The sequence below is a fragment of the Mustela nigripes genome, chromosome 4 (assembly GCF_022355385.1).
Source record: "Mustela nigripes isolate SB6536 chromosome 4, MUSNIG.SB6536, whole genome shotgun sequence".
NCBI classification, from domain to species: Eukaryota; Metazoa; Chordata; class Mammalia; order Carnivora; family Mustelidae; genus Mustela; species Mustela nigripes.
Window position 1 is genome coordinate 160,734,538 of NC_081560.1, and position 9,567 is coordinate 160,744,104.

The following is a 9,567-nucleotide window of genomic DNA, read 5'->3' on the forward strand; positions in this document are numbered from 1 at the left end:
GAGAAAGAAGGGAAGAAGGAAGGGCGAAGAAAGATGAGAGCACATGGGTAACCTGAGCAAATGCACACGGGCTCCTTGCAGCTCAAGGCTTCACTTTTTGTGAGAGGAATCCCTTCCCTATTATACCCATTCAGTAAACTCAAAATTCTGTATGTCAAATTGGCCTGGAGGACAAGATCTGTTTCACTAGGAGACCAGCTTGGACCTTAACAGCCTTTTCTCTTGTATCGTCCAGGTCCCTGGTTGGCAGGGACATTAGAGTAGCCTGTTGTCAGGATGGACAACTCCTGGGCCACTGTCATTGCCCCCTCTCTTGCCTCCAGCCAATCTGCTAACCAGATTCTCCTTTGTAGTATGCACAAGGTCACCTCGGCCTCATGCCAGCCTGAGTCCTCACCAGGATCACCGCTCAGCCTCCTAGGACTCCTTGGTAGCCAGATCCACCCTCATTCTTGTTCCCAGCCCACATTCCCAGCTGATGACTCTTCTTAAGGATTCAGAGGCTTTTCTCCTAGAACCGAGTCTGAACGTCATTCATGCTCTTCTGTGACCCAGTCTCACCTTCAGATCCATCTTATTTCTCACTATGTCCCAGCAGGGGAGCATCCCTTTGGGGGTCTTCAAACACTCTTTTCTCCTCATCAGTCACACAGCCCAGCCACCAGCCAGCAACAGGGCAGGAAGCAGACACCAAGAATCTGTGGCAATTAGGAGGCCCGGTTGTTTCCATCATTCAGGGCTGTGAAGAAGCCAGAGAACAGGCAAGAGTGGGGATGCAGAGTGCTCTGTGCAAGGAACAGGAGCATCAGAGGTATGGAGAGCCAAGGTAAGGCTCACAGCCTCCAGCGATTTGAGCTTCCAGAGGCCAGAAGTCCTTGGTAGCAGATGCTCTGACTGATTATTATTTTCTGTTATCTTTTGTAAAGTGAACCTTAACTAGTTCATAGTCCTCCAATCAATCCAGGCAGTCCACCTGGGTTTAAAGGGTTGCAAAACAAAAGCAGACTTGAGCAGATGGGGAGACATTTCATATTCTTGGGTAGAATGACTCAATATCATGAAGGTGTCCATTATCTCCAATTAATATATAAATTCAATATGATGCCAAAAGATAAAACTAGATTCAAACCTCAAACCACCTACCAAAAACAACTCCCAGTGGATCAGAGCTAAGTGTAAGAATGAAGAAAATACAGTTAAATTTGACAACCTTCTGACTTTAAATCTAGAAGCAATAAAAGATTGATAAATTTAACAGAGAAACATAAAGAAATTTTTCATGGTGTAAAAAACATCATAAGCGACAATCTCACAAACAAACTGAGGGTTGCTGAGGGGATGGGGGTAGGGAGGTTGGTGGGGTTATGGACGTTGGGGAAGGAATGTGCTATGGTGAGTACTGTGAAGTGTGTAAACCTGGCGATTCACAGACCTATACTCTTGGGCCTAATAATACATTATATATTAATAAAAAAATTATACATTTTTTAAAAAAACATCATAAGCAGCATCAAAAGACAAAGAACAAATTGGGAGTAAAGAACTGTATTATGCATCACAGATAACAAATACAGAGATGTCTAGAGATAATACTAATATTAATACTATGTACAGAAATCAGAGAGATATACATCTCTACTAGATAAAGAGCTCCTGCAAACTGAGATGGGAACAAAGAAAAACCAAGACACAAGGTGATCAAAAACCATGACCATGAATGGCAAGAGGTCTCTGAATGAATGAGAAGATGCTCGCTCACACTCCTCTGAAAAGAAAGATGATCACCAGGATGAAGAGACAGCTCACGTGTCAGACAAAAATCTAAAAGTCTGATGGCAGGGTGCTCTGAGGACACGGGCACCCTTTGCTGACAGCACGTGACAGTCTTTACAGAGGGCGCTGGCCATGCCTAACAAAACTGCATGAATTGACCTTCCGACTCAGCCACCTCACCTTTAGGGCCTTCCCCTGCAGATGCACGTGCATGCCCGCCACCCCCCACCCCAGGCCACATCTGCACACAGTTATTACTGTTTTACTTGCAACAGCGAAACATCGGGAAACCTAAATGGCTATTAGTGGGGTCTAGCTGAATAAATTTTGACCCATCTTTATGGGAGAGTTCAGCATAACCATACAAAAAGGTGTGAGCTCCAGGGTTCTCAAGGTCTGGGCAGGGTCAGTTGCTTTTGTTTTTGTTTTTATCAAGAAGATAGAGAAAGTTTATAGACACACACTTACTGTAAAAATAAACATAAACCCGGGAAGGATAAACGAGCTGCTAATGAAAATAGTCACCAACAGGAGGCAAAAGGGAGCTGGAAACAGCAGAAGTGATAAGGATTAGACTTTCTGAATCTTTTTATGGTATTTCAACTTTTTTTTTTTTAAAAGATTTTATCTATTTATTTGACAAGTAGATGGAGAGGCAGGCAGAGAGAGAGAGAGAGAGGGAAGCAGGCTCCCCGCTGAGCAGAGAGCCCGATGCGGGACTCGATCCCAGGACCCCGAGATCATGACCTGAGCTGAAGGCAGCGGCTTAACCCACTGAGCCACCCAGGCACCCAGGTATTTCAACTTTTAAACTAGGTTTGACATATCCCAAAAACAAAAGTATGGCAAACATTGTGAAAAAGGCAAATATTACCTATAAAAATAAACAGAAACAAATGAATGTAAGTGGTAACATATCCCAGAGAAGAGGATTATCTTGACTCTTGGACCGAGTCCTCTGTACATCCTCAATAAAATATTTTCTAAGAACGAAAATAAGTGCAAAGAAATCTCAAATTCCACTCACTCCTTTGACTCTGAGTAATAACATATGTATGAGGATTTCTGAAATGATGTTAAGCTATGAAAATGTACCAAGGGACCTGAAATGCACGTGAAATCCCCAAGGGAAAGATGCCAGTCTGAGAAGGCTACATCTTGTATGGTTTCAACTAGATGACATTCTCGAAAAGGCTAAATGATGGAGCGAAGGAAAAAGATCAGTGGTTGTCAGTCCTACAGTCTCTTGCACATTATTGCTCTGCTTCCCACTGCATGTCTTACCTGTCTGCACCCAGAGCCCTGGCCTCCCCATGCCTCACCAACATCTCCTTTCCTGCTGGCCCTGGGATGGTTCTCTGGACAGTGGTATTCCACTGTAGTGTAGGATCCAGATTAGCCAGATTGCAAAGTGCCTATAAATTCGGTTACATTTCAAGGCCTTACAGAGGGCCTTGTTTGTCAAATCTGGTTTGTCAAATATAGTTTGACAAATCTGCAATAGGCCTTAGAGAGGGAGTTTGTCAAATCTGGAATAGGCCTTAGAGAGGGAGTTACCAGATTCAGCCAAAAACAAACAAACAAACAAACAAACAAACAAACAAACAAACACAGAATGCCCAGATCATTGCAGATGGCCAACAGATACTTTTTTAGTAAAAGCATGTCCCGAATACTGCATCATGTCCTGTATTTTATTTAGCATTCCAAAGACGAAGAAATCAAGGCCCAGAAGGTGAACTGACTTGCAAAAGTCCACTTTAGAGAAAGACCACAAACCAGAAAAAAAGCAATAGCAGAAATAATGAAGACCACCTTATTCCCAACTGATGAACAGTGTTCCGTTTTGCAAAGATGTCTGTGGGCAAGACATTTTGAATTAGAGCAGGGAATCAGATTGCTTATGAAAAATGTACATGCTTTTCTCTTTATTTATTCTATTTACAATTTTTTAACTTAATAATTTTGTTCCCAAAGTGAAATGGCTTAAATGAATCTTCACAGCTCCAACCTCAGGTTACCTGAATGGAAGAATTCAAATTCCCTTTTAAGAAATGGTGTATCAGGGATTGACAGACTGGGAACAACCAAGAACGCCTTTGATAGCCTTAGAGTTGTAATGAGAAAACTCAATACATCACTATCATCCTCCCAGAGCATGACTTCCTGTCTCCTGTGATTTCAACATTTTTAAAAAAATATTTAATTTATTTGTTTGACAGAGAGAGAGATAGCACAAGCAGGGGGAGCGGCAGGCAGAGGGAGGGAGAGAAGCAAGCTCCCCACTGAGCAGAGAAGCCCAATGTGAGACTCGATCCCAAGACCAAGATCTCAAGTCATGGGATCATGACTTGAGCTGAAGGCAGATGCTTCACCCACTAAGCCATCCAGGAAATCCTCAATATTTTTCTCTTCTGTAAGTCAGAGGACCCCTCATGTAAAATGTAACAAATATTTATAGAAAGCCATGTTATATAAAGAAATCATCACAAATGTTCTATAATGTTACTACTTAAAGAAATCTGTCAAATCAATCAATAAATGGCTAACCGCCCAGTAGAAAGTGAGCAGAGGGCACAAAAGTTGAGCTCTCAAAAGAAGAGGGGCAAATAGCTGATAAGGAAGCTCACAGTCTCACTAAAGCAAAGAAATGAATTAAAGCGAGTATAAGTACCATCTTTTGAATCTATCAAATTGGTTCAGCTTTTAAGAAGTGATCAGCTTCAGGTTTGTCAAAGGCACTATTAAATGGGTACCCTTGTGGCAGGAAGGACTACAGATCGAAAGAAACATCCCAGAAGGCAATTTGGATCTTAAAATGTAAAGATGCTCAAAAGAATAAAGTAAAATTTTAGAAATTTTTCCTGAGTGTAGAGTTATTTACAATAGTGCAGAATTAGAAATGATGTAATCATCTAAGAATAATGTAGTAACTAACATGCAAGGTGCCCAGGTGGCTCTGGCTCAGTGGGTTGCTGGATCTAGCTCATCCCAGCTCTTGGAAGACCATTAAATTTTCAGAAATGTTGTGAACCTATTGTTAATGTAGCCATTATTTGAAAAATAAATTAAATAAGCTTTAAATAAGTTATATTTAAAGCAAAGGCAGTAGATATTCAAAACTTATCTCTTTCTGATTATTTTAATATATTTTACTAATCTCTGTGCTCTTGAGATTACACACCCCTACAGCATCTGTCTCTAAGGTGGGAAGACGACGTAGCAGTCGGCCACGGTACATCTCTTCCTAATTCCATGTTCAATGACACTGTTGGAGTTTGAAAGCAGCCACGGTCAATGTATTTACACCACAGGAGTTGGCAGAAACTAAAAAACAGGACTGTTCAGGTTTTTGTTTGAAAGCTAATTATTAAACTTTTACCAACACACCATCACTCTAGCTGCTCCAACCTCAGTTTCAAGTACAATGAGATGGTGACAGCACCCTGAAAAATGAGAGGTCTATCCCCCCAGGTGGAATATTTTGGCCACATCTCCATCCCTAGAGCCAACACCAAGGCAAGGGGGAAGTGATACCAATCTTCCATCTTGAAGCTGGGTCAGAGGCCCACCCTTGATCCCCACACAAAAGTCAGGGGCTGTCATTGGAAGAAGGGAGAATGGCTACCAGAGACCCGCAAAATATAGCCCCCATGGCTTATAAAGCAGGAGCTTACACTTAGTATCTATGTCCCCAACCCACCTCAAGGTGTCTTTCTTCTATACATCATGGATAAGAGGCAAGTGGTTCTGGACTAGTGAAGGTCTTGGTATGTGGGGAGAGAACCAAGAACCTACGGGTAGGTTCTGATCTGAGACTTCTTCCTCACAGTCTCCAATCTTCCCCTGCAGTGGGATGATGTTCCCACTAGTTCCCCTAGTTCCCAGTCCTTACTGTTCATAGTTTGCTTCCAACATAGACAAAGGAGACACACATTCTTGAGTAGGTTCCTGAAATTTTTAAAAATGAACTTAAATTATTTTTTCTTTAAAGGGTTCCTAATCAAGTGGGGGAGACATACAGAGAAATAATTATGAACAATGTGAAGTATGCTTTCACAGAGATAGATAGATATACGCTGCACTGAGAGCTAGTGGGGAGTTCGGAAAACAGGGACAGCTCCCCAGAGAAGAGGACCTGTGGGCTGGAGCTTTCCATATGAATAGGAAGCTTGTGGAGAGGAGCAAAGAGGGACTTTCTCTTCTAAGGGAACAATATGAGCTCTGGCACCACAAGGTCACCCAGCTTCATTTGCTCTCTTTTTCCAAAACTCCAGATACCTCAAGAAAATTTCCCCTTCTCTCTTGCTCTCCTTTCCATTCTAAGCCACAAATAGACCTACACATGGGAGTGCCACCAAAGCACTGTGTGGTACACCCCTGCATGGGGGAGGAAGAGCACCCGGGCTTTGAAGTGGAGCAACCAAGGGTCTGGGTCACTGATGGGACCCCCAGGCTCCTTGGAAGCCTCCAGCTGCTTCCACTGCCTCCTTACATGAAACCCATCCCTCTTCCAGGGAAGCACTCAAAGGAAACAGGCTTTACTTCTTTAGCACTTTAGCTCTTCCCTTTGGCTCAATTACTGTGTCTCCATAGCAGACATTTCTGCAATAGTCTTTTAAGCCTGGGGACCAAAGCCCCATTTATAGCTTTGCTTCTATGGGAAAAAGTGCTTTCAAGTTCCAAACAACCAACTTACAAATAAATGATTGAACTCGATGAGCTTCCTGTGATGCTTTGCACACTTCAGTGCGAAAGGCTGGTAAGTGTGTGTGTGTCTGAACATTTCTAAATATGGGTGCCAGGTGCTACATTTTCAGACCAACCAAGTGTGACATTTTTTTCTTTCTTAAAGCAACAGAATCATCTCTTGGGTGAACATGTATCAGTTTAAGAGAAAGTTGGTGAAAGAAATAGCCGGGACCAAAAATATAATATAGTAACGTTGAGAATTCAGGGAGAGAGGTATGTATTTGCAGAGTATAAGAAAAGAGGCTAACTTATTTTTTAACTTTCTTATTACAGGCTCAGGCAAAACAGTAAGGCACCTGCAAGCACGGAGAGAGAGGTGTCAAAGCCACCGAGCAGCTGTTTTACTTTGAGTCTAGCAGTCACCAAGATGAGGACGCTCGTCCACTGCAAAGAAAATCTGGACACACCAAAGTTTTTAAACCACACAGTGGAGAGAGCACAGAGTCTGTCTCCCTGAGAAGTCAACAGCATCAGATAATGCACTCATCAGAGAGGGTGATCATGCAAATTGCTCTTTTGCATCAAAAGAAGACTCTTGGGCTCAAAACTTGATTCATTTCACTCTCCCACCCTTGCTTCCACTCTTTGCTATACCTTGACCTTCTCTGTTCTGCCTCTTTATTTTTTTCTCATTTCCTCTAGGTAGAGGGGATGACGTGGTTGAAATTAATGCTCCTGAACCAAAGACATTATTTCAACTACGTTTTTATTCCTTTCACAACTATTTATTTGCTGTTGTTTTTTTCAAGATTAATACTTTTGTCTATACGTTGACATGATGAAGTACTTTTCCCCCATAAACATTGCCACGTAAACTTCTACATCCCTGAAGGGTAGGTGTTTTTTTTTTTTTTTTTTAATTAACATATGCTGTATTATTAGTTTCAGAAGTAGAATTTAATGATTTATCAGTTGCATATAACACCCAGTGCTCATTCCATCAAGGGCCCTCATTAATGCTCATCACCCAGTTGCCCCATCCCTCAACCCACCTCCCTTCCAGCAACCCTGTTTGTTCCCTATAGTTAAGAGCCTCTTAATGGTTTGCCTCCCTCTCTGTTTTCATCTTATTTTATTCTTCCTTCCCTTCCCTCACATCCATCTGCTTCGTTTCTTAAATTCCACATACGAGTGAAGTCATATGGTAGTCATCTTTCCTTGACTGATCTATTTCACTTAGCATAAGTGAAAGTTCCATGACATCATTGCAAATGGGAAGATTTCGTTCTTTTTGGTGGTTGAGTAATATTCCATTGTATGTATGTGTGTGTGTGTGTGTGTGTGTGTGCATATATACATATACATACACATATACCACACCATCTTTTTTTTTTTTTTAATTTTATTTATTTATTTGACAGAGAGAGATCACAAGTAGGCAGAGAGGCACGCAGAGAGAGAGGAGGAAGCAGGCTCCCTGCTGAGCAGAGAGCCCGATGCGGGACTCGATCCCAGAACCCTGAGATCACGACCTGAGCCGAAGGCAGCGGCCTAACCCACTGAGCCACCCAGGTGCCCCTATACCAAACCATCTTTATCCATTCATCTATCGATGGACATCTGGGCTTTTTCCATGTTTGGCTATTGTAGACATTGCTGCCATAAATATTGGGGTATAGGTGCCCCTTGGAATCACTACATTTGTATCCTTTGGATAAATACCTAGTAGTGTAATTGCTGGGTCTTACAGTAGTCCTATTTTTAACTTCTTGAGGAACCTCTGTTTTGTTTTCCAGAGTGGCTGCACCATTTTGCATTCCCACCAACAGTGTAGGAGAGTTCCTCTTTCTCTGAATGGCAGGCATTAAAAAAAAAAAAACAAAAACAAAAAACAAAAAACTGATAAAGACCTAATTAAAATTTTAAAAAATAACCTTACTTGCCCTTCTGAGCAAAGTCCAATATTTCATAGTGAGCAGGACTGACTGTATCTTTTGTGGGATCTGGTACAAAATGAAAATGTGAAGCTCCTTGCTCAAAAATTATTAAGAATTTCAAGACAGTGACAGCAGAATATTGAACCAAGTAGAGGGCTCTTTTGAGGGTGGGGCCCTCGGTGACCACACGCCTGTGGAGCTGGCCCTGCTGGAGGGTTTTTATGAACAAGAGTACACATGCATAGACCCAGGCACAATTCCCTAAGCTGGTATAGAATTAACCAAAAATTCATGGTGAAAATGTAACAATGTGGGGACGCCTGGGTGGCTCAGTCGGTTAAGCCGCTGCCTTCGGCTCAGGTCATGATTCCAAGGTCCTGGGATCGAGTCCCGCATCGGGCTCCTTGCTCGGCGGGGAGCCTGCTTCTCTCGTCGCTGCCTCTGCCTGCCTCTCTGCCTGCTTGTGTGTACTCTCTCTCTCTATCTCTGGCAAATAAATAAAAAAAAATCTTTGAAAATGTAACAATGTGATCTCACAAAAAAGTACAAACATCCTCTGGTGGTTTCCAATACACTTCCTGAGAATTCACTTATTTATAATGACTGACACAGAGAAAATACTGTAATTCGTTACAGCACCTGGGCCAACTATGAATTGGGTGTTCTAGGTGACCTGTTTTCAAATTTTTAGAACACAACAAAATACACTTAAAATGTGCTAAACATGGAAGGAATTTTGTCCTTGGAGCCTTGCAGCATTTGTGTTCTCAAAAATACGGAAGGCATCACAAATTTGCAAGTCATCCTTGTGTGGGGGCAATGCTACTCCTCTCTGTATCATTCCCGTTTTAGTATATGTGCTGCTGAAGCAAAAGCCTGGAAGGAATTTTCAAGTCACCCTTCCCCCGGGGCTGGAAGCATCTGTAATAAGGTGTGTGGAAGAGCTCTGCATGCTGGGAACTGAGATCTGCCTTAGCCACTGCTAAGTCATTGTAACTGATCAATGTAGGCATGGGTATAGCCAGGTTCACAGCATTCCGAGTGCATTCCAAAGAACAGGTTTCTCTGGTTCCAACAACTCAAATCACAGTGATATTTTTCTTCCTTAAGTGCCCCACACCTGCTACGCAAACAGTAGTTTCATTCTCTCCTGGCTCTTCGCTGC

The 9,567-nt window shown here is 42.3% G+C and overlaps 1 non-coding gene across 1 annotated transcript; it reads right to left on the bottom strand.

Annotated features, from left to right (window-relative positions):
• Positions 1 to 9,171: 9,171 nt before the first annotated feature.
• On the bottom strand, positions 9,172 to 9,274 carry LOC132017016 (U6 spliceosomal RNA). Its single transcript, XR_009404104.1, has one exon. It is a non-coding gene; the product is annotated as a U6 spliceosomal RNA (small nuclear RNA).
• Between the last annotated feature and the right edge of the window lie 293 nt (positions 9,275 to 9,567).